We start from the raw sequence: 21,483 nt of genomic DNA, 5'->3' as shown, positions 1-21,483 counted from the left end.
TTCAGGAGTGAAGGCCCATCAGGCATAGCCTCAGATGAACAGTGGGCAGTATCTCTTTTGTTTCCAAACCTGCATTTGGGTTTTTGAAGGACTGGGAGGGACATAGAGTCATGAAACAAATGCTTATTTTTAATCCCTCTCCAGATACAGGAAAAACATTTGAGGCACCAGCCTACACTCTCATTCTGTGCTAAGTGTCATAACCTGCTATTTTGTTAACAGTCAGGACATCACATCTAGCTTAGTCCTTGATGTTTTATGCATTTTTACACAAAAGAAATACCACAGTTTCAAAACAGGTAACTTCCATTTGTGTGCATACGATAGTGCTTATCCAGCAGAATCAATTCAGAAATATTCAGAAGTAAGCTTTAGTGAAAACTGTGAGACTTATTAAGAAATTAATAGTTTGGATTTAAAATCTTCTTTGGACTCACAATGTATTCATTTATAATCTTCATCTTGACTTGAAGTTGTCAGCTTGAAGGATGCCCAGGTATTTGTAATGAACATCTTCATCCAGACTTTTAATTTTATTTCCATAGGCTATCTTCATTCCCTTATTTTTCTTTATTTTCCTCCACTGATAGTAAAAGTGGCACATTTATCCAATTCAAACTCCATTTGTTGTATATATGGACAGTGTTGAGCGTTGATTTATTTGAACAATGTTATGATTTATTATTATTATGGTTGGTTGCACACTCATCCATATGTTTAGATTATATTTGGCATTTTTATCCACCTATTAATTATTCTTATTATTTCAGTAATCAAAGCACTACTTACTTCCTACTTTGTTGTCTAAAAACTTAATTGACAAGACGGCCTGTTTCTAAATAAGAAATAATTATGTTTCCTAATTTAAATGTGAGAGGCATATATTGCAATGAAATAATTTTTATATGAGAGATATGCTGAAATGGTCTCTTGAATTCCTTTTCAAAAATACAGATTTGCAACTGGTACATTTGGAAAATCAATTTAAAATTAAAAAGCCATTTTTTTTTGCCAACAAGTCAAGGATTGAGAATCATTGGATAAAACAAAATTACACACACACACATATAAAATGCATATAGTTATATAAATGTTGAAAAACTACTGGATACTAGAACTTGAGTAACTCTTGTTTAATTGTTCTGTGGAATAACTATTGTAGAAGTTTGTTTATTTTTTTTAAAAATGATTAATACTGTTACTTTTGTTCTTATTGTCCTGTAACTTTAAAGCCAGTAGAGGGCACAATTAGATTAAATATAAATGTTGTAAGACTAGAATTCTAACTGCAATTTGCTTCTCAGCTTGCTTGGTCTGTCATTGCAAAAAGGCTACTTTGTAATAGATGGCAGCATACTGTTTAAGGTCATAATTGCATTCAATCTGGGAAGGAATTTTAGTTACTTTAAAGCAATTGCAAGGATCAAAAATATGTTTATTTTTTTGTCTCATTTTTTAAATGTAGTTTTCCTAACTTCATTTGTACTAATGAAATTTAGTAGTTTCAAACCATATGTGTCAAGCTACACTTGAGAGAGAAGGAGTAAAGAAGTTTGTGAGCTCAACACAGCACTCTACGTCTTTATGAAGGATTAGATAATCTTAACTATTCTTGTGAATATGGTTGAAAAACGGAAAACCATTTGTCTAAAATGCTATAGGGCTTCCTGCCTGAGCAGAGGGTTGGACTAGAACAGGGCTTTTCAACCTTTTCACAGATTGTACCACTTTAGGACATGACAATATTTAAGTACCACCAGTGCTTAGCAAGGTGTCAAAAACTTGATGACTAAAAAAAAAAGGGGGAGCGGAATTTTGGGTTTTACTGATTAGATTCATTTGTTGTCATAGAAATGGCTAGTTTATAATATTATGGAAAAGTAAATATTTGAGGTTCAATGTTAATGCTTCCTTCTACTGCAACAGAGGAAGTATGTTCTTTTTCCCTTCTCCCACTCATTTCCCCCCCTTTTTCCTCCCCACTGTGTCCTACTATTTGCTTTTGTATTTTTGTATTTTATTCTATAATCTAATAAAATATTACAAACTGTAGAAAAAAGTTTAAAAAGTACCAGTTTTAATTTCTTTGGTGGCTGTTCCTTTGCTGAATCACTTTCCCTTTGCACTGACAAATGTATTAATATATACCACTACCAGCTAGTTCAGGGGTCTTCAAACTTGGCACTTTTAAGACTTGTGGACTTCAACTCTCAGAATTCCTCAGCCCTCATGGCTGGTTGAGGAATTCTGGGAGTTGAAGTCCACAGGTCTTAAATTTGCTACGTTTGTGGACTCCTGAGCTAGCTGGTTTGCCCTTCTGAGCTCTTCCACAGTGTAATAAGAATGCACCCCCCCAATCCTTTCCCCGTACCCTTAAAGACACAGGAATCAAGTGCAAAGCAAGAAAATAAAGAAACACAAACTCCATTTTCCCCCCTTAAGCTGCCTCAGGAGTGTCACGTGTCACAATGTTGCAATTCTAGGCTGAAAGGCATCCGCAATTGCAAAAAGCTTGCAAAAAGATCTTGCAAAGTTGGAATTGATTGATTGAACTTTTTAGTCCCACCCAGTCTGCCATTACCACTGCACCCACGCCCAACCAATGGGCTACACCCATGCAATGGGCCACACCCACCTGGCACTCGACGATGCATAAGTGGGTTTTGGGTTGCAGTTTGGGCACTCAGTCTCTAAAAGGTTTGCCATCACTGAGTTAGAGTAAGAGTATGTGATGGATAAGTGGTAAACCATATGTGTACCCTTCAATTGCCTGAACTTTTCTCCCCATCAATTTCCCCATTTCCTTTTGCTGCACCAGCATTTTGGCTACCCTTGTTGTGGTGGAAATATAATAGCTAATGTTGACCCTTTTAGCACTCACAGCTCTATAACAGATTTAGGTTTTTAGTAGTCTGCTGAATGGTTCTTTAGGGAGATATGGAGAATCTGTCAGGAGTTGCATTGCATAACTCAGCAGAACTTTCCTCAAGATCTCAGGAAGTAATAGGGTTGAAGTCCCTCTTCCTCTTCCCAGTTATTTTGACTAAGATAATTGATTTGACTGCTAGATCTTGATACGGATTGGTCTGTCTTCAGTTCAACTTCCCCTCAGTAGTGACCTTAGTACAGCCCACATCATTGAATAGGGATTGTGTTTGTGTGCATGCAATTATAGATATGTTCTGTCAACCAACTATTTTGTTTTGTGTGGCTAATAGAATGAAACAGAGTGTCCAACCATATTTACCCAGTTGATGTGTATCTAGGGAGAACTGAATTTAACTTCTCACAATATTCACCTTGCTGGACGCTTTAAATAAAAAATGCAGACTATAATTATAATAAAATTATTAAATATAATAACATCTATTATTTACTATTATTGGTTCAAGAAATTGTTTCATGTATTTATTTCATTTATATACACCTTATCAGGAGGTATGAATGTTTAGCTATAGTGTCTGCTACTATGTACTGCTGTACTGTAATTTTTATATCTTCTGATTTTAAGTTCATGTAACCTAAAAATATTGGAAAGTAAGACTTCTTTCACTTTTTATTCATTATAAAAAATTACAAATTATGTTTAGAAAAATTATTATTATTATTATAAACTGATCAGAAAAGATGTTATAGGTAGATGTCATAAGATAGATAATAGATATCTGGATATTTAGATGATTAATATTGAGAAAATTATGACTGATAAGAATTGTTTGAACATTAAGGGGAAATTAAGCTTAAATAAGAATTATGAAAATAGGATATATGGTGAATTAATAAGGTGATTTTTATAAAAACAACACAAGTTGATAAGAAAAAATGTCATACATGGATGTTATTATTTGTACAAACATGGAAAAAAAGTTTATATTTAATCATTTATGCATTGAAAATATTAAGAATTATATCTGATTAAGGTTGAAGAAGGAGAATACTATTGGGAGAAGGGAAGATCAAAGAAATATACTATTAATTAATATACTAATTATGGAATTAAACAATTCTTGAGTTTAGACAACAGTCAGAGTATTTCTTTTCCTTCAGATTCTTTTTAATCTTATGGCTGGCCCAATATGTATTCTTTCTTTGTTCCCACCCAGCTGTCTTCTGAAGGTTATTAAAGTTCAAGGGAACAGATTACTCTGTTTCTGGGCATATTGCCAATTTCTGAGTCAGTGTTGTTAATGTTTTGCGTTCTAGTTCTCCACTAGGTGTCAGTAGTTGTTTGTTTTCCAGCTTTTTCAGACAAAAAATATTATTATTTTTATAGTTTCATCAAAACCTTTAAAGTATAATTTCTAGATTTATCCATACTGTAGTATTTTAACTTTGATTTCAATATATTTCTTTCCCCCTTAAAGGTTAATTCACCACTTCCATCTATGGGGGAGTGGGGGTGTAGTCCTCTCCCTTCACTTTCGGAGGTTTTCTTATTTTGGGGATCTTTCCCAAGGACTTAGTTACAGAGTAGAAGAGAGAAGATCAATACTCTCACCAGTTCTAAGCACACTGTTCACTATTGTTAGACCAGTGATGGCGAACCTTTTGGACACCGAGTGCCCAAAAACCGCCACGCCTGCTTCCATTCTGCCCCCTGCCCCACCCATCTGCAGTGCCACCTACCGCCTCCATGGCACGTGACAGCAGATTGCCCAGGTGGCCCTGCAGCACCATGGCAGCCATGCCTTCCTCCCGTGTCCCGCATCATCATCTGCACACGATGGGAAGTGAGGGTGGAGTCTTGTCCCTGCTACCCAGCTGCCATGTCCTTGGCTGCACTGCTCCATGCGGGCCATGCCCAGGAGTGACTCTCTGGGGGGGCTGCTGGTGAGGAGGAAGCCGCGGAGGGATGTAAAGCTGGGGCGATGGTGCACATGTCCACAGAGAGGGCTCTGCATGCCATATGTTCGCCACCACTGGGCTAGACGCTGGTATGCAGCTAGCCTTTCTCCTGTCGGGTTAGAGGCCTTCCCCTGAATCTAACAGAATGACCGCTGTTGTTCCGTAATCATTGGGGCATCCCTCTTTCTTCATCGCCTCTCCAGGCAACTTCAGATCCATTTAGGGTCCCCTGGCAGGGCGAAATCAGCCATGGGGTGCGGGGCTCTATAATCCTGTGGCCGTGCACTATGGCGCAAAAACAGGAAGTCCCAGTATTTACATATTCTTGCAGGTCCCTCTTCCTCATTCTGTGCCTTACAGAGAGCTGCATCAGAATTTTTCATGGACACATATGTAGATCTTTGCTCATTTTCAAGCTTTTTGCTGCTAGAAACCTAAAGTGCTACCTCTGTTGTTGGTCCAAAATTGAAATTAATTGCTCTTTGTACATCAAAGTTTTTCTGGGTCTACTGTTGATTGCTAGAATCTTGCCAGAACTTTATGTCTGTCTTTTCCTACATTTATCTTTGCACAATCAAAATATACAGTACATGCATGCATGTGCAATCTGCAAAGACAACTGGGATATTGTTCAGTCATCTTTTGCAGCAATTGTGTTAGTCCCAATGTATTTGGTTGGGTTGCATATGAGATTTATATAAATTTATATATAATAAGGTTTATATACTTAATTATGATTAACATTTAAGCATTTATTAGAATTGAGCTTCCCTTTATTTAGTTTTTCAGAAGAATGAAAACATATTCACCCTTTTAGTTACAGTGGAAAACAATTGTTAATAGGAAAGTGATTGAATGGGCAGAAAACAGAAAACATAAAAATGTATGTTCTTCATCTGACCTATCATGGCCTGACTCTCTTAAAACAATCTAATCATTTTGAAAGTACAACATGCATTTATTAAGCAGGCAAACAGTTACCACCTACACCGGGTTCCCAACAGAGCCTTGACAGCTTACTGAGCAGCCCTGTGGAGGGGTATTTTTTTTACTACCGGTTCATGTTTTTTCTTCTTTGTATATTTTTCTATCTAAAAATACAATTATTATCACATATTTTCCAAATATTATATCTTACATGATTTATGTGTATGTGTATGATGCCTTCAACTTAGTCCTGACTCTTGGTGATTGCCTAGACAAGTCCAGGAAGTTTTCTTGGCAGAATTTTGGCAGTGATTTGCCACTATATTTTCCTTGGGTGAGAGGAAGCGAGTGATCCATGGTGACGCAGCTGTTCTATTAATAAATTTGCTAGGGTTTTTTTTTTGTAGGTTTTATAACTCTTGGTTTTGGGAAAAGGAAGTTGAATTTGATTAGCCCCTTTCTCCTGAAAGTATAGATGGTCCAACCAGTGGTGGGATTCAGATACTTTAACAACCAGTTCTCTCTGGAATCACAGAACCCTTTAAGAGGCATGCGCATAAAAACCAAGCTAGGGCGGGGGGGGGGAGCTGCCCTACATACCCTGCACCTGCTTGCTTCAGGACCCCTGCACCCAGGCCACTCCGTGCTTAGTTAACTTCCCCCGCCAGTTCAATGACCTATCTGCCCGCCCACCTCTTCCCTTTGACTCCCTCCCAAGCTGGACTGCTATGCTATGGAGGATGGACCTTACCCAGTTCCCCTCCACCATTTTGGAGCCAGGGGGAAGTGATGGCGAAAGGCTGTGCCACTGCTGCACAACCAGCCACATCTGCCACTGGAGGGGCTTTCTTTGGTCCCTGCCACCCCTGCTGCCCCTACTTCACTCCACAGATCACCTGCCTAGTGGCAGCCATCTTCTTCTCCACCAACTCTCCCATGGCTTGCGCCTTGACCAGGGGCGCAAGCCTCCCCTGCTGGCTCTCTCTACCAGCCCTAGTATCCCTCCACTGGCCCTCCATCGCTGCCACTGTGCACTAGCTTGCACGAAGCAGAAGCCTGTGTGGGCTGCCTTCTTCCCAGCCAAGAAAGAGAAAGAGAGAAAGGCAGCTTACGGTAGTTTCCTTTTCCTCCCTGGCTGTCCTTAAGTCTTCCTTCCTTCCTTCCGTCTGCTGGTCTGCACTTTCTTGCCCCCCTGCATCAGTCGGCATCTTCCTTCTTCCTTCTGGTTATGGCAGCCCTGTTTTCTGCCACTTTCCTTCTGGCAGAAGGGAGGAAAGGAAGGACGCTTCCTATGGAAGAATGCTAAGCTCCGAGAAAATACTCCAGCTAGAGCTGGGAGAGGAAAGCCAGGCTCCCCTTCCCCGATGGTTCTGCACAGCCCTTGAGAAGCAGCTCCATTTCCCGCAGGTTTAGCCTCAGAACTCGCTTCGGATGGCAAACAGAAGATCTTTGCTCTTTTTCACCAGGCCCTTTGAAATTTCCCCCCACCCCTTCGCTTTTCTGCCTTAAAATCCAGAGCAAAAATCATACTGGTAGCTACTGTATCCTCAGCTGATCAGGAGGAAAATGTGTCTGCTCTGGATTTTAAGGCAGAAAGCGAAGGGGGGGCACAATTTCAAAGGGCCTCCTGGAGAAAAAGAGCAAAGCTGTTCTGTTTGCCATCCGAAACAGGTGTCGAGGCCAACCCTGTGGGAAGCGGATCCGCTTCTCAAGGGCTTTGCAGAACCGTCAGGGGAAGGGGAGCCTGGCCTTCCTTGCCCAGCTCCCAGCTGGAGTATTTTCCCAGAGCTTAGCATCCTTCCATATGAAGCGTCCTTCTTTTTCTTCTTTCTGCCAGGAGGGAAGTGCCAGAAAATGGGGCTGCCATTTCCAGAGTGGAGAAAGGAGATACCAGCTGATGCAGGGAAGAAAGAAAATGTGTCCAAGACGTATTATCGTATTTGGTGGACATGTGGTAAAGCAAAGGCTTATACATGTTTGATTAGAAAAAATATTGAGAGAACATGTGGAATTTAAACCTGAACTTTTTTAATTAGGTATAATGCCAGAAAAAATTAATAAACAAAGTTTATATTTGATTTTACACGTCATAACAGCAGCAAGAATAGTCTTCGCGCAATACTGGAAAAATGAAGGAGTACCACCAGAGGAAGAAATAATTAAAAAAATATTGGAATGCCCAGAGATGGACAGATTAACTATGAGATTGAAGGATAAAGAAGAAACAGAATACTACCAAATCTGGGAGTCATTCTACAAATGGCTTAGAGGAAAGAACCAAGGATTAGGAATTGATTATGTATTAGCGCTTTTGAATCCAGACAGCCCACTGGTTGAAAAATTAATACATGTATGTAATAGAAAAACTAATAAAATATTTATATATATATATAAAGATTTATATATGGTGAATAATGTCTGTAAAAATATGACTCCTGGGTATATTCATAGTATAAAATAAATAACTTACAACCACCAGGAGGATCCAAATAGGAAAATATTTTAATAAAACCGAGCTTTTGTTGGAAACTTCCAACATCGTCAGGGTTAAAAGCCAGTTAATGGAAACACCCTAAATAAGGTTAGCTAATGCTTGCACCTGGCTCCTATACCGCGTCATCGGTCCTGGCCAGTTAATTTGTGTTTAATTGTTTCTTTGACGTCTGCACTCAGCCCTCCTCTATCATTCCTTTGAGCATTCTTACTCACTCTCTCAATGTTGGTTCTTAGGTTCTTAGATTTATATATAAATAAAAAATGTGTGTAAGAAAGTGCTATGGCGGTGACGGAGGGCTGGCAGAGGGATAACGGGGCTGGCAGAGAGAGGTGGCAGGAAAGGCTTGCGCAGATTTATTGTAACTGGTTCGCTGAACTCAACAAAAAATTAGGTATCGGTTCTGCCAAACCAGTGCGAATTGGCTGAATCCCAGCACGGGTCCAATCCTGCTTTTTCCCCCCCATGTAAGTGAAAGTTGTTCTGTTTGAATATACTTTCAGTCCTAATTCTTTCTAGGCACCTAATTTATGTATTCTATTCTTTATTTAGGTGGTTTCAGACTCTATATTTTAACCTATTGTTTAACCTATTGCCCAGAGTTTATTAGGATTGGGATGAGAAATAAACACTGGAGAATGAATAATCAGAATAGTTTCTTTGTTTGTGCAATCTTACATAAAAAGCACACTTCTCTTTATTTAAAAGGTTCATTTCATGTATATTTATAGAGTATAGTGTTGATAGATAATAGTTTGGAAGATAGTTTTATTATGAAAACATATTTTTCAAGTACTCTTCGTTGAAATCAATGGCAGTGATATAGAAGTAAATCTTAGCAATTTTTTAATAAACTGTCTGAAACATTTTGTTTCCCAACATGCAATTTCTATGGAAACTGAAAGTTGTCATTGACAAGCACAGTTCTATATTTTTCATTGTCCCTGATAAAGTTTATAGTAGTACTTAGCACTTGGTATTAAAGATTTGACTTAAATGTTCCCTTTCTAAAGAAACTTATAAATTTGTATTTGCAACTAACTCTATGTGAGCTTTATCTACAAGTAAGGTTATTATGCCACTTAATTATATCATTTTTCTAGCATTTAAGGAATACTGTTTATATATTGTTGATGATATGTATACTGATTCAAAAGAAATCCTTGTACATCTGCTGTTAGGAAACCTATATATTGTATATTTCATACTGTTCAATTCCAGTTTTGACATGCCATTTCATGGGTGATATTGTGGGAAAATACAGACAAATAGGGAATTGATTTCCCAAGAGGAGTATTTAGATTAAAACAGTTTGCTTGAAACCATGTGGGTGCTTGAACCCTCCGGGGTTAATATTGTAATTGTTAACCATCTCTTTCCTGGAACTCTACCATAAATTTTAGTATACTGGAGCTGGATTGCAAATGTCTGTATGACCAGCAGTGGGCACCAAAGAGTTATATTTTCTGTATTTGACAAATAATTTTTTAGCCAGAATAAAATGAATTTCATTAGCTTGCTTTTCTACCTGGAACTATGCAAAATGTAAAGAAATAAATGATGGATTTATGTATGGATAGATTTTATATGGTTGATTTATCTGAATCTAATGAATCATATTTTGAAGAGTTTCATTCTCGAAGCTGTTTGTTTAAAAGGATTGTTTGTTTAGGCTTTAAAGATTGTAGAAAATCCCACTCAGAGTTGAGATCAATTTAGTGAAGTGCAATTACATTAATTTAATACAATTTAATTAATTTAATATATTAAAAATAACTTTATATTATAAAAAGAATGATATTCCTTTATGCTTGTTTCAAAATTTCTTCTCATTCTTCCTTTAACTTTCCTCTGAGCTTGTAGTATTCCTTTACGATTTTGTTGAACATTTCATATAGAGTATTGAAAGCATTTTTACATAAAAACTTCATAATCTTTGCACATTTATTTCTTGAGATTCAGGAATGATTTATGTGTTACACCGGCAAATGAGGAGGTTGACAAAAACATGTATCATTTTTGGCCTAGCCCTAGGCCTAGACTTTGCACATTGTGTTAGGGACTTAAGCAATGGCTGTGATTTCCTTCAGTCTCATAATTGGCAGAAAGCAAAGTGTAGCATGTAGTCTTTTGTCAGGAAAAAAAATGTGTTAGGTTCATGGTGGGTCAGATTAATATTAGCATCAGCAAGCCATGTTAAATTTAAAATAGATAATATTTTAATGTTCTATGCATGGTTTCAGCAAAAATGTACAATTTTAAATATACCATGCTTTGCCTCTGAGTGGAGTACTTGACTTTGTACTCCCCAAAACAAGCATGGCAGAACAAAGAAATAAAAAGGACTAGGCGAAAACAAATTAACATTAAACTTAAATTGATTAATTCTATGGATTTAATTCTATGTGCATTTATAATTCATTGGCAGTTTTGGTAAGGGATCTGAGGACTGCAAGTTGCACTTGGAGATTCAGTTTGTGTTCTCTGTTAGATCAATTTCTGAGCAATTAAGGCATACTGAACTAGGTGAGACTTGATTTGAGTCGACAGGCAGAGAATGCATTTTTAATCCTACCTTTTAGTAATTTTTCATGCTAAGGTTGTGCTTGCTTGTATTTGCTGAATTTGGTCTGCTCTGGGATTGATGACCTTGGTGTGGAATGAAAAGCAGTGTATAGATAGTTAAAAATAAATACATCCAACAGTTTGAAAAACAACCTGAAAATAGCTGTCAAATTTGCAATTTGTAAGCCTAAAAATAAATGCTATCTTTAACTCATATACCTACAGAGGCCCATTTTCTTTTCATGTCATTTTTCTTTTCTGTATAATGAGTAATTGCTATAATGTAATAAATTTTATTACAGCTAATCAAGTACTATCTTTTAACTTGATTTCTCAGTGCTGAAGTACCTGAATTTCATCGTTCCAAAGGTTATGTGGGGATTTTGTAAGGTAATGTGAATGTGGAAATGAAATCAAAATGTGCTTATGTGTGCGTGAGAGAGATAGAGGTAGAAGGACAGCAAGCATGTACAATATTGATTTTTCCCCCCTTCTGTCATGTTCTTGTATTGAAAATCTCTGCTGGAAATCTCCCTGGGAATGCTCTTAATCATTGATAAGCAGGTTTGTGATGCTGGTTTTTCACCAGAAATTTTCTTCATTTTGTTTTCTTTTTCTTTCTTGTGTCAAAAGTCTTTTAAATAGTTGCTAACAGGAAGAAGCCAAAGAAAAAAATAGTAATAATCTGCATGAAACTTCTTCCATCCTCTAATTATGGATCATGCCAAGGCAATTATGAAATGGTCTTCATAGAAAAGTTCACATTTTGTCTATATTGTGGCATTGAGGTCATCAAGGGAAAAGTTCTACTTTCTGATTTTTTTCTATTTTAATATGTTTTTGTATGTTTAGTTTTACAGTGCATATAACATGTTTACATATCCCTGTTAAAATGCCAGGTTTTTGAGATGTAAAAGAAATCAGACCAAGATAAATCAAATTTTTTCCACCTTTAATATATGTAAGCTGTACAATTCAATTAAAAAACTTGACAAATATCATATTCCTATATGCTGCTTGTTTCAACATTACTGATGAATGTCTAGAACTAATTGCTCACTGATGATAACCTTCCTCTCTTTTTAAATAATTTAGATGTCTATATTTTTTATTGTTTTTCTAATGATTATGGAGTGACAACCATTTTTCTGTAGTGGTAAAGGCACCAGACTAGAAACTGGGAGATTTTGAATTCTAGTCCTGCCTGAGGAATGAAGCCAGCTAGGGCCAGTCACCCTGTGTCTTAGCCCTAGGAAGCCGGCAATGGAAAACAACTTCCGAAATCTTGCAAAGAAAACTGATGGACTTATCCATGCAGTGTCAGGAGTCAACACTGCCTCAAAGGCAATAACAACAACAAAATGATTATGAGAATATACATTGTTCTAGTATGCTCATACCCTCTCTCTTTATATATGTTATGATTTGGCCCTGGTATTTCATTGTTCAACCACTGCAGGCTCCCCTGTCTTTTTAGAACATTTAGAACTTTTTATTATTAGTCAAGATATATGTACTTTATGCTTGTATGTGTGTCCATATGTGTCTATGCCTGTGTGTTTATATACCTGTGTGTATCCTAATATATATAAAGATATATTAAAAAGATAAACAAACACAGTGTGACTGAGGGAACTGATTTCACCCTCTCCCTAGAAGCCAAAATATCTTCCTTTAAAATCAGGCTACTGTGTTGAAAGTGATGGGCTATGATGTATGAGACTGTGAGGGGAAAAGCTATGGTTGGATTAGCTGTGTCTGCCCCTTTTCCAGTAATTATTTTCTTGTCCCTAAGTTGCCTTTGTCCGGGCTCACACTCTTTGGTGGTAAGAGCTGTCTGTTTCTGAAAGGCTAAGTGCTACCTCATGTTGGGGAAGGCAGTGTCTCTGTGAATTCTGTTGAATCCCATTCTTTGTCTCCCAAGAGGGAGACAAATGGAGAATCCTAGTTTTGGGAAAAAGTCCTAGATATATATACCTGAAAATTTTCTGGAGTAACATACAGATATAATCTGGCAGCAAAGAAATTAAGAATGGTGAACCTATAATTTTTATGACATTGTTTTTAAAGACAGTAGCATTAAATATTTTTTTGCTATTTTTACAAATATATGGAATCTTAAGCAGATCTGTAGTTTTTTAATGGTAGATAAAAGTTAAACATCATATTTTTCCCATTATGGGGAGAAGCACCTATAATGGCGTTATATTGCAAAGCCCTAGACCCCTAGAGTAAATCCCAGATTCCCTGATTTTTTTAAAAATTATTTTACCTTTGAAAACTGAGGATGCGTAAATAATTGTAACACTTCAAAATGAATGTCCTTGCTGGAATGCTTGTTCTGAAAACAATAACAAATTATACATCTGGATTTCTAACAAATAGTTAGCAATTGCAGTGTTTTGGAAATATGTGATTTTGTTAGGTTGTTTCTCAGAAGCAAGGGTTAGCATTCAAACTTTAATTAGTAGATTCTGTCAATATGTTTTTTTTTTTCAAAATACATTGTAGCCATAATGATATGCTCAAATACCTTGCTAGTGTTAGAGGCCAGCTACTGTGATGGTTTTGCACTTGAGGTGTCAAAGTATAAGCTTCAAGCCGCACAATTTTATTTTAGATAAAACTGCTTCATCTCTTTTAATAAATGATTATTGTCTGAAAGTGGGTAGAACTATTTCCTTTTCGTAGATTGCATAAAGATCTGGTCCTGAATGTATTAGAGTAATGAATTAAATATAGCTAACTAGTTTCATTTATTTTATTATATGAAAATTTGTTACTCCAAAGTCTGACGAAACTTTTATGTTTTTACGTGTTCCCTGAATAAGAAGAGAATGACCTCAAAATCTCCCCCAACCTCTAGGCTCTTTGTTTTATGAATGAAATCAGGTAAGAAAAGCTGCAGGCTGGCAGATGGGAAATAATGCCTGGGGTGACTTCTTTGCTTTATTTTTATAACATCATACTCCCAGCAGACTCCGGGTAGTGCGCAGCATGAAAACACAAAATTAAACATGATTCTTAAGATACCAAAAATACATTGTTGTTGGCATCTCCCAACAGCAAGATATATTAAGCCTTTTTTAACAGCTGCATTTTCACTGTCTCTGGAGGTAAGGACCAACACTAAAAAGCATGGACTTTTAGCCCCATCCTCTGAATCTCTTGTCTCATCCTCACATAGGAACTGTGAACTCTTTGCTTCATACTGTTCTGCTGGTAACAGAGAGTCTTTAAGGTGTCCGAATATCAAACCATAATTAATCAATGAAGAAATCACATCCCACCCGAGACTGGCAGGCAAGGTGTTATATGTAATCTACCAGTAAACTGTACTCTCTCATGTACTAATGATGAGACTTAATCTGGCCCAGGTAATTCTCACTTAACAACCAGCAACTCCATTGCTAAGGCATTAAGTGAGATGTGTGACTGCACTGGACTACAACTTCACTTTAGTTAAGTGAATCATCCACAGTCATTAAGAGAGACGTGATTTGTGATTTTATTCCATTGACTCTGCTTGTTGGAAGTCAGCTGTGAAGTGCACAAATGGCAGTTATATGACTGGATGTTGCAACAGTCATAAACATCTGAGGGTTTGCAAAGTGTTCAGATATAGTTTATGAGACCACAGGATTGCTGTGATAATCATAGGTGGAAAGACTGGTCTTAAAGTCACCTTTTCAGCACTGTGGTACCTTGAAATGTTGCTAAACAGAGCAGTCATTAAATAAGGTCTGCCTGTAATGAAACAACCAAATTCAGAGAATACACACAATCTAATAATGCTGCATATTAACTAGATCCACTGGATTTGTTTCTGACAAATCATGAGGGGAATTGTACTTACTTTAAAGCTGCTGTGATGGACATTTATATTTTAATTTTAAACATAAAATTAATCCATACATGCACTGATTTGAAAGAACATAAAAAGTTATAAGTATCTTATTTAGGGGTGTGAATTATTGAAGAAAGTTTGTTAGTATATTGAACATATTTAAATATTAAAGATGATTAAACTTTAAAGAGAGACTTCTGGCAGTCCATTGAAAATGAAAATATGAATGAAAAGAAGCAACTGTGTAAGTCTCTAATATAAAAATCTAGCTAGTTACTATTTGCATATCTTTGATTCATTCTACACTGGCAAGCCTGCCTTGTTGTCTCTTGGTAGATTATCCAATATATTTGAATATTTAGGAGCTGATAGCATCTGCTACTATGCTGTACTGCAATTTATTTTTTTATTTATCACATTTAGATACCATCCATCTCCCTCAGTGAGGGACTCTGGGCGATGTACCAATAACATGTTAAAACATACAAATAAAATATAAAAAAATTAAAATTTAAAATAGAAGCAAGGACAGCTAAAATTCAATACTGAATATTAATTAAAAGGTGAGGGAGAGGCTTCAGTAATTATCCTGCTGGATTCTCAGACACTTTTGAGTTGCTTACAATTCTCTGAAGAGCTAGTGTTTTTAAATTAATACAGTAAAGATCATCTATGGAGTTTCTCAGTCATCCAGGTCATAGTTATACCAAAAGTACTTTTTCATGAGGCAACTGGACTTTCTTGTTTTTCTTTAAAGACATTTTCTTTCTCATCCAAGAAGCTTCTTTAGGTCTGACTGGATGGTGGGGAATGGAAAGATAAACCTCTAGGTGGCCTCAACGACTCTCTAAAAGAATGCAAATGACCAGCTGTCTGCAAGGAATATAAATGATTGTTTATTTAACATGGAAGTGGTTAAATATGGTTTTAATTCTGTGCTTTTGTTGTTAACTACTGGGAATTCCTGTAGAGCAGTGGTGGGATTCAGCCAGTTTGCACCACTTTGGCAGAACCGAAGCTAATTTTTTGTTGCCCAGACCCAGAATGGACTTCCGGAAGCGGCACCCACACAGAGAACTGGTTGTTCACATATTTAAATCCCACTACTGTTATAGTATATGATATGTATAAATTTGATAAATATAATTGCCATGTATTTCTTGATTTATATGCTTCCATGTTGTAGAATTAACAATAAAATACTATAAGTATTGGTTAAAACCAAGTTCAAATTATCTTACTTTGGACATTATGCAAAGATCCAGCTCACTGAAGAAAACTCTATTGCTGGGAAAGGTGGAAAGAAAGAGAAAAAGAGGATATAACCAGCATCTAAGTGAATACTAATCAATAAAGAATCTCCTCTATTTTGAACTAGTTGGAATGGTCTCCAAAGGTATTGGCATGTAAAACACATTGCAGTAGTCCAACTGTTACGGTAATAAGACATAAGTCAGTATAGGAAGATTCTCCATTCCCTGGTGTACCATCTGAGACTGGGCATAACCCTCTTGGCCACTGTCTTCATCTGTCCATTCATCAGTAGCCTCAAATTCAGGAGAATTCCCAAGTTGCAAACCAGTGATCACAGGTAGAAATAACTAAAAGGGGAGAGAGGACTGAATGCTGCAGCAATTATTACACCAAACTCTTTCTCCCCTCCCCTGTCACTACCAATTGGAACTGCTGATTAAGGAACAAGCCTATTTCCAATTATCAACCCTCGCAACAGGATATTGCGGTTGATGGCATCAGAGGTTGCTACCAACCTGATAAACCAGACAAGAACTACTGCCAAATTGCTGGTCAATTTCCCAAATGTTCTCTGGAAATTGTTCTGATCCATCAGGCATCTAGGACAGGTTATACTAATAAATCTCACCACCTCGTGCAGATCCCTGATGGCAACCAGTCTTAGGTAGACTAAGAAGTAATCTCTGCAGAATGCAGCATAACCCCTCAGAAGTGAAAATAAGAGCCAACATTTGTCTGCCCGCAAGCTTCAGGCCAGAGATTATCTGGGACAGCCCTTGATTGCCATGGAGGTCACAGTCTTACCTTCTCCAACCTAGCACTGAGGACAGGGAAGTGTCAACCGTCTGGCTAGCAAATTCATTGTTGAAGAAACTTTACAGTCTTGAGGTGCCATAAGAGATGAACTTTATTGAATACACATCCGGCATTGAAGAAGCAAAATCAACTCTAATTTTCCTGTGCCAAAATTAGTTAACAATAGCTTTTCATAACCCCCACCCACCAAATGTTCACATTGCCCAATCACATCTCTTCAGTTTGTTATGGGAATGATCCACTTTTTCGTCAGACACCTGTTTTTGAGACCTTGGGTCTTGCAGTCTGTGCACAGCTTCTTGAAACTCCTGTTTCTTTCCCAGGCTCTCCCTCTCCCCTGTTGCTATGGCAAGTTGAGTAGCGAAAGGTTAGCAAGCATCTTAGCAATTCAACCTTGACAAGAAGTTTAAACTACCCAACTAAGTCAAGTGTCTGTAAAGAAATTGGAGCATTAAGCTGGCCCATACACCAAAAGGATACTCAGCTTATCTCAGTGTTCCAATTTAACATGCAGATATTTGCAACCTATCACTTTTGTGAAATATTAATCTCATTTGATTACTCTTCTAATACAGAATTCTTTGTTAGCTACAGATAGGTTTCCTGTTTACTTGAAAATACAACACTGTGAGCTTAAATTTCCATGAAATCCAACCTTTTTAGTTACCTGTAGTGCATGCAAAATATGCAATAACTGGAATTAAAAAGTTGTAGACATTATAGCAGATGGGTCATAGCCTAAAACTGAAACAAAGTATACCAATGAAGGAGAATATTTGTAGCTCTGGGTTGAAATGAGGGGTCCTTGGTGCTCTCTGAGCTTTCTTGTTTTCTTGCAGACGTTTCAGTACCCTAACTGGGTAACATCATCAGCCCAGAGAGCATCAAGGACCCCTCACAGAAATTATAAGATGATTATTACTTCTGTCATTTTTCTTTATTAATGGAATAATTTTAACCAAAACATACTAATTTATTTATATAAAGGATTTTAAAAAGTATTCAGCACATTCCTTAGGAAGATGAAGCTTATATTTACAAAATATCATTTGGAAATGGATGGCAATATTTGCACATAGTGCAGAAGGGAAAAAGATTCAATTTGTAAAATGCCTGTGAATTCAAGTGGTAAATTCAGTGAAGGATAATACAAATGAGCAAATAAACACTAGATAGGGTTTTGAAATATTGCTAATGATGTTTAGATGTAACTTGGAAAGAGAGTTTAGCTAACAAAGTTCGGAAAAGTAGAAACATAGGATGTTGGATTTGGGTTTTTTTTTCTTTTGAATAGAATTAGTTGGAAAAAATATGTTTGCTAATTTTCCTCTAACCCTTCAAAACTGTCTCGTTTTAATCTTCCATTTTGTTGTCTGTGATGAACAGTTAAGGGAACTAGTGCAGCAAAGAGAAGGATTGGGGTGACATGATAGCTGTCTTCCAGCACCTGGTGGGCTGTCACAGAGTAGAGGAGGTTGACCAATTCTCCAAAGCACTTGAAGGCAGGACAAGAAGTAACAGGTGGAAGATTATTAATGAGAGAGCTAATCTAGAACTAAGAGAAATTCCCTGACAGTGAGAACAATTAAGCAGTGGAACAGCTTGTCTCCAGAAGTTGTGGATACTCAATCACTGGAGGTTTTTAAGATATCAGATAGCCATTTGTCTGAAATGGTATGGGATCTCCTATTTGAGCAGGGGGTTGGACTAGAAGACCTCCACGGTCCCTTCCAACCCTGTTATTCCATGTTCTATGTTCTAAATTAATATAATAATAAAGTTTCCCATTGGAATGCAACGACAAAATAGGCATTCCATCTCATCATTAGAAACTTAATATCATCATGGAGTGTGCACATATTCCATTTACTGTTCAATGACATGCTCATAGATAAACTTATATTGTTGACTTTTAACTATTTGTTTTTTTTTAATTATGTGCCACATATAGGATTGGGACAAAATGTAACTACCATTAATAACCTTGGAAAATGAGAGTGAAAAAAATATATATGTAAAAATGTATATTACAACTTTTAAAAATATGTTATAGAGGTAGAGACATAATGGTGAAATAGTTGTCTATTTTGAAGGAAGTAATGATTGAATATAGGGCATGTTTTGTTTCCAGTCCTTAAATAAGAAAACTCTGAGGAATAAAAACAATAATAGAGTTGAAAGTGGCTGTAGAAATAATTTTAATGCAATCACCTGCTTGGTGCAGGAGCTATTCAAATTATTTTGGATAGATGGCTATTTTGCCTCTGTTTGAACCATACTGGTTCTTGTTAATTGTTATGTTTATATTCAAGTGCTCAGAAGCATTAAAACACTAAGTTTGTTATAGGACAGTGGTGGCGAACCTATGGCATGGGTGCCAGAGGTGGCACTCGTAGCCTTCTTTGTGGGCCCACATGCTGTTGCCCCAGCCTCACCTCCCCCTGCGACCCTCTCCTCTCCAGCAGCCCCCCTGAAGGAGAGTCACCTCTGAGTGTGGCCCACATGGAGCAGCACAGCCAAAGACATGGCAGCAGACAGCATAGACAAGACTCTGCCCTCACACCCCATTGTGCACAGTTGATGATGCAGGGCGCGGGCAGAGGGCGTGACCGCCATAGTGCTGCTGGGCTGCCTGGGCGATCTGTGGCGGGCCCTGGAGGTGGTGAGTGGCCCTGCGGGCAGGCGGGGCTGGGGATGGAGCGGAGCGGGGGCGGGACGGGGTGGTGCGGGGGTAGGGCCAGTTTTTTGGGCACTCAGTCTCTAAAAGGTTCTCCATCACTGTTATATGATTATTAAGAAACCAGTCACTAAATGAAACCATGACTGTGCTTACAATCTTCATGTTTCCTTTGCTTTATAGACATGTGAAGTCATAAATGTGAGGATTGGTCACAAAGTTACTTTTTCATCACTGTTGTAACTGCAAATGATCTCTGTCTGAGACAGTCACTAAATAAGAATTAGCTCTAATTGGCTCAACTGATCTTGTCTAGTATTGACATAAAACGGACAGGTCTATAATTTCCTAGACTAAATTGTCTTCTTCCCATTTCTGGAGATAGGAAAATAAAAAAAGAGGCTGCTTTCTTTTTTTGCAACGGTGAGTTCTCCAGGAATTCCGAAAGATTATAGTTCGTGATTCTGCTGTTATTTCCTCTAATTCCTTTAGTAGCTTAAGGTGTAATTAATCTGGTCCAGGAACTTGAAATTGTTTAAATTTCTTGTACTCTCTTCTATGCTCTATTTTTATCACTATATGCCTTTTTAATAAGGCAGTACCACCATAAAGAATGTTCCAAGCAATTGGATTCCCCTGGTTTTCTATATTATTTTTTTAAATAAGAAATATCCACTGCAGCTGGGACCTAAACATACTACTCTATGACTATGATGCTCCATGATCTCCCGATTACCTGCTTTAGATACTTTAAAAGTTGTTTTGAATGTATCAAATATTTAGGTAGCTGCCTGTCAGTTGACAAATAGGTCACTGAGAGCTTCAAAAGCTGGTTCCAGCAATGACAAGTTTTACTGAAGAAAGAAATGTGCCTTCTTTCCTATAGGGATTATCTCTGCTGGCAGCCATTAGTTCATTTTTCTTCCTGTTTGCTTTGTTCTCCCTGGATGGATTTAAGACATAGATAGGAAAAGTATAAGGTTATGTGCATAGTCTACAAATGTGGAGTGGTGTTGATTGTCTCTTGACATCTCTTCAGTGAAAGTTCTAAATATCTTGCAATCAAAGTCAGAGGGACAATCAATTTAGTGCCAATAAGGCTGTAGTGTCACTAGTTCCCTGGGGATATTGCTGCAATAACTCTTGGCTTCTGAAAATCCCTGTCATGAATGCTTCTCAAGAAGTTGAAATTAAAATATTTGTTAACCCTGGTAGCTGCTGTTGTCTGTTGGGCAAAGACTGTATAGTTTGATCTGTCAGGATGTAAAGATCAAGGGGTGGATATTCTGCCTTCACGATGCAGGCTGGACTGTTTTTTAAGTGATTTTCTGTTTTTTTAATTATTGAAAACCGTTGCCTGGCATGTACTTTATGGTGCATGGCCTTATTAAAAAGGCAGATAGTGAGAGAAATAAAGCACATTCTGATAGTGTTAAAGATTACTTTGAGGGTGGTTGTTAGAGTAACGGGTTCACTTTCTTCCAACATGAAAACTATATTTCCAGATAGTTTGATGAGTAGTTTTGTAGCCAATATTGTTAATGAAAAAATGGAATGCAGGGAGTGATGCTGCATTTTCTCTTTACAAGCTGTTTACCATTTTAATAATAATAGAATACAGTGCATGTGAGAGATTCCAAATGAACAATTGCTAAATCTACCAAATTATTTTGGAAAGTCTATGTAAGTACATTAGAAACATAACTGTTACATTAATTGTAGGCCATATCCAACCCAGCCTTTAAAATGATAGGATAAAAAGTTATTGTAGTTGGTTATATAGTCAGTCAGATGTTTAGACTGGTTTTAGCACTTTTATCCACTTACTGAGTCCTTTCCAAGGACTTGGGATAGGAAGCTGTTGCTTGATAGTTTTATAGGTATTTAAAGGTGAGCTATTTCAAGTAAAATTGCCTTTTGCAAGTGACTGATGATGATTTTGTCAAATCCAATGTTCAATTCATGTTCAATTCATGTTCCAGTAGTTTTGGGATGGCATCAACTATTATTGTTGGTACTATTTTTGCTTTTTTTTTTTTTGCTACAGTCATCCTACTT

General features: G+C 37.3%; 1 protein-coding gene across 1 annotated transcript in view; it reads left to right on the top strand.

Annotated features, from left to right (window-relative positions):
* Positions 1-21,483, top strand: part of WDR25 (WD repeat domain 25) — an 81,404-nt gene that overhangs the window by 3,235 nt on the left and 56,686 nt on the right. The gene's annotated exons all lie outside the window — the stretch shown is intronic.

This window comes from Crotalus tigris, unplaced genomic scaffold (assembly GCF_016545835.1).
Source record: "Crotalus tigris isolate CLP2741 ecotype Arizona unplaced genomic scaffold, ASM1654583v1 scf7180000017737.1785205, whole genome shotgun sequence".
NCBI classification, from domain to species: domain Eukaryota; kingdom Metazoa; phylum Chordata; class Lepidosauria; order Squamata; family Viperidae; genus Crotalus; species Crotalus tigris.
This window is presented reverse-complemented; position numbering and strand designations above follow the sequence as displayed.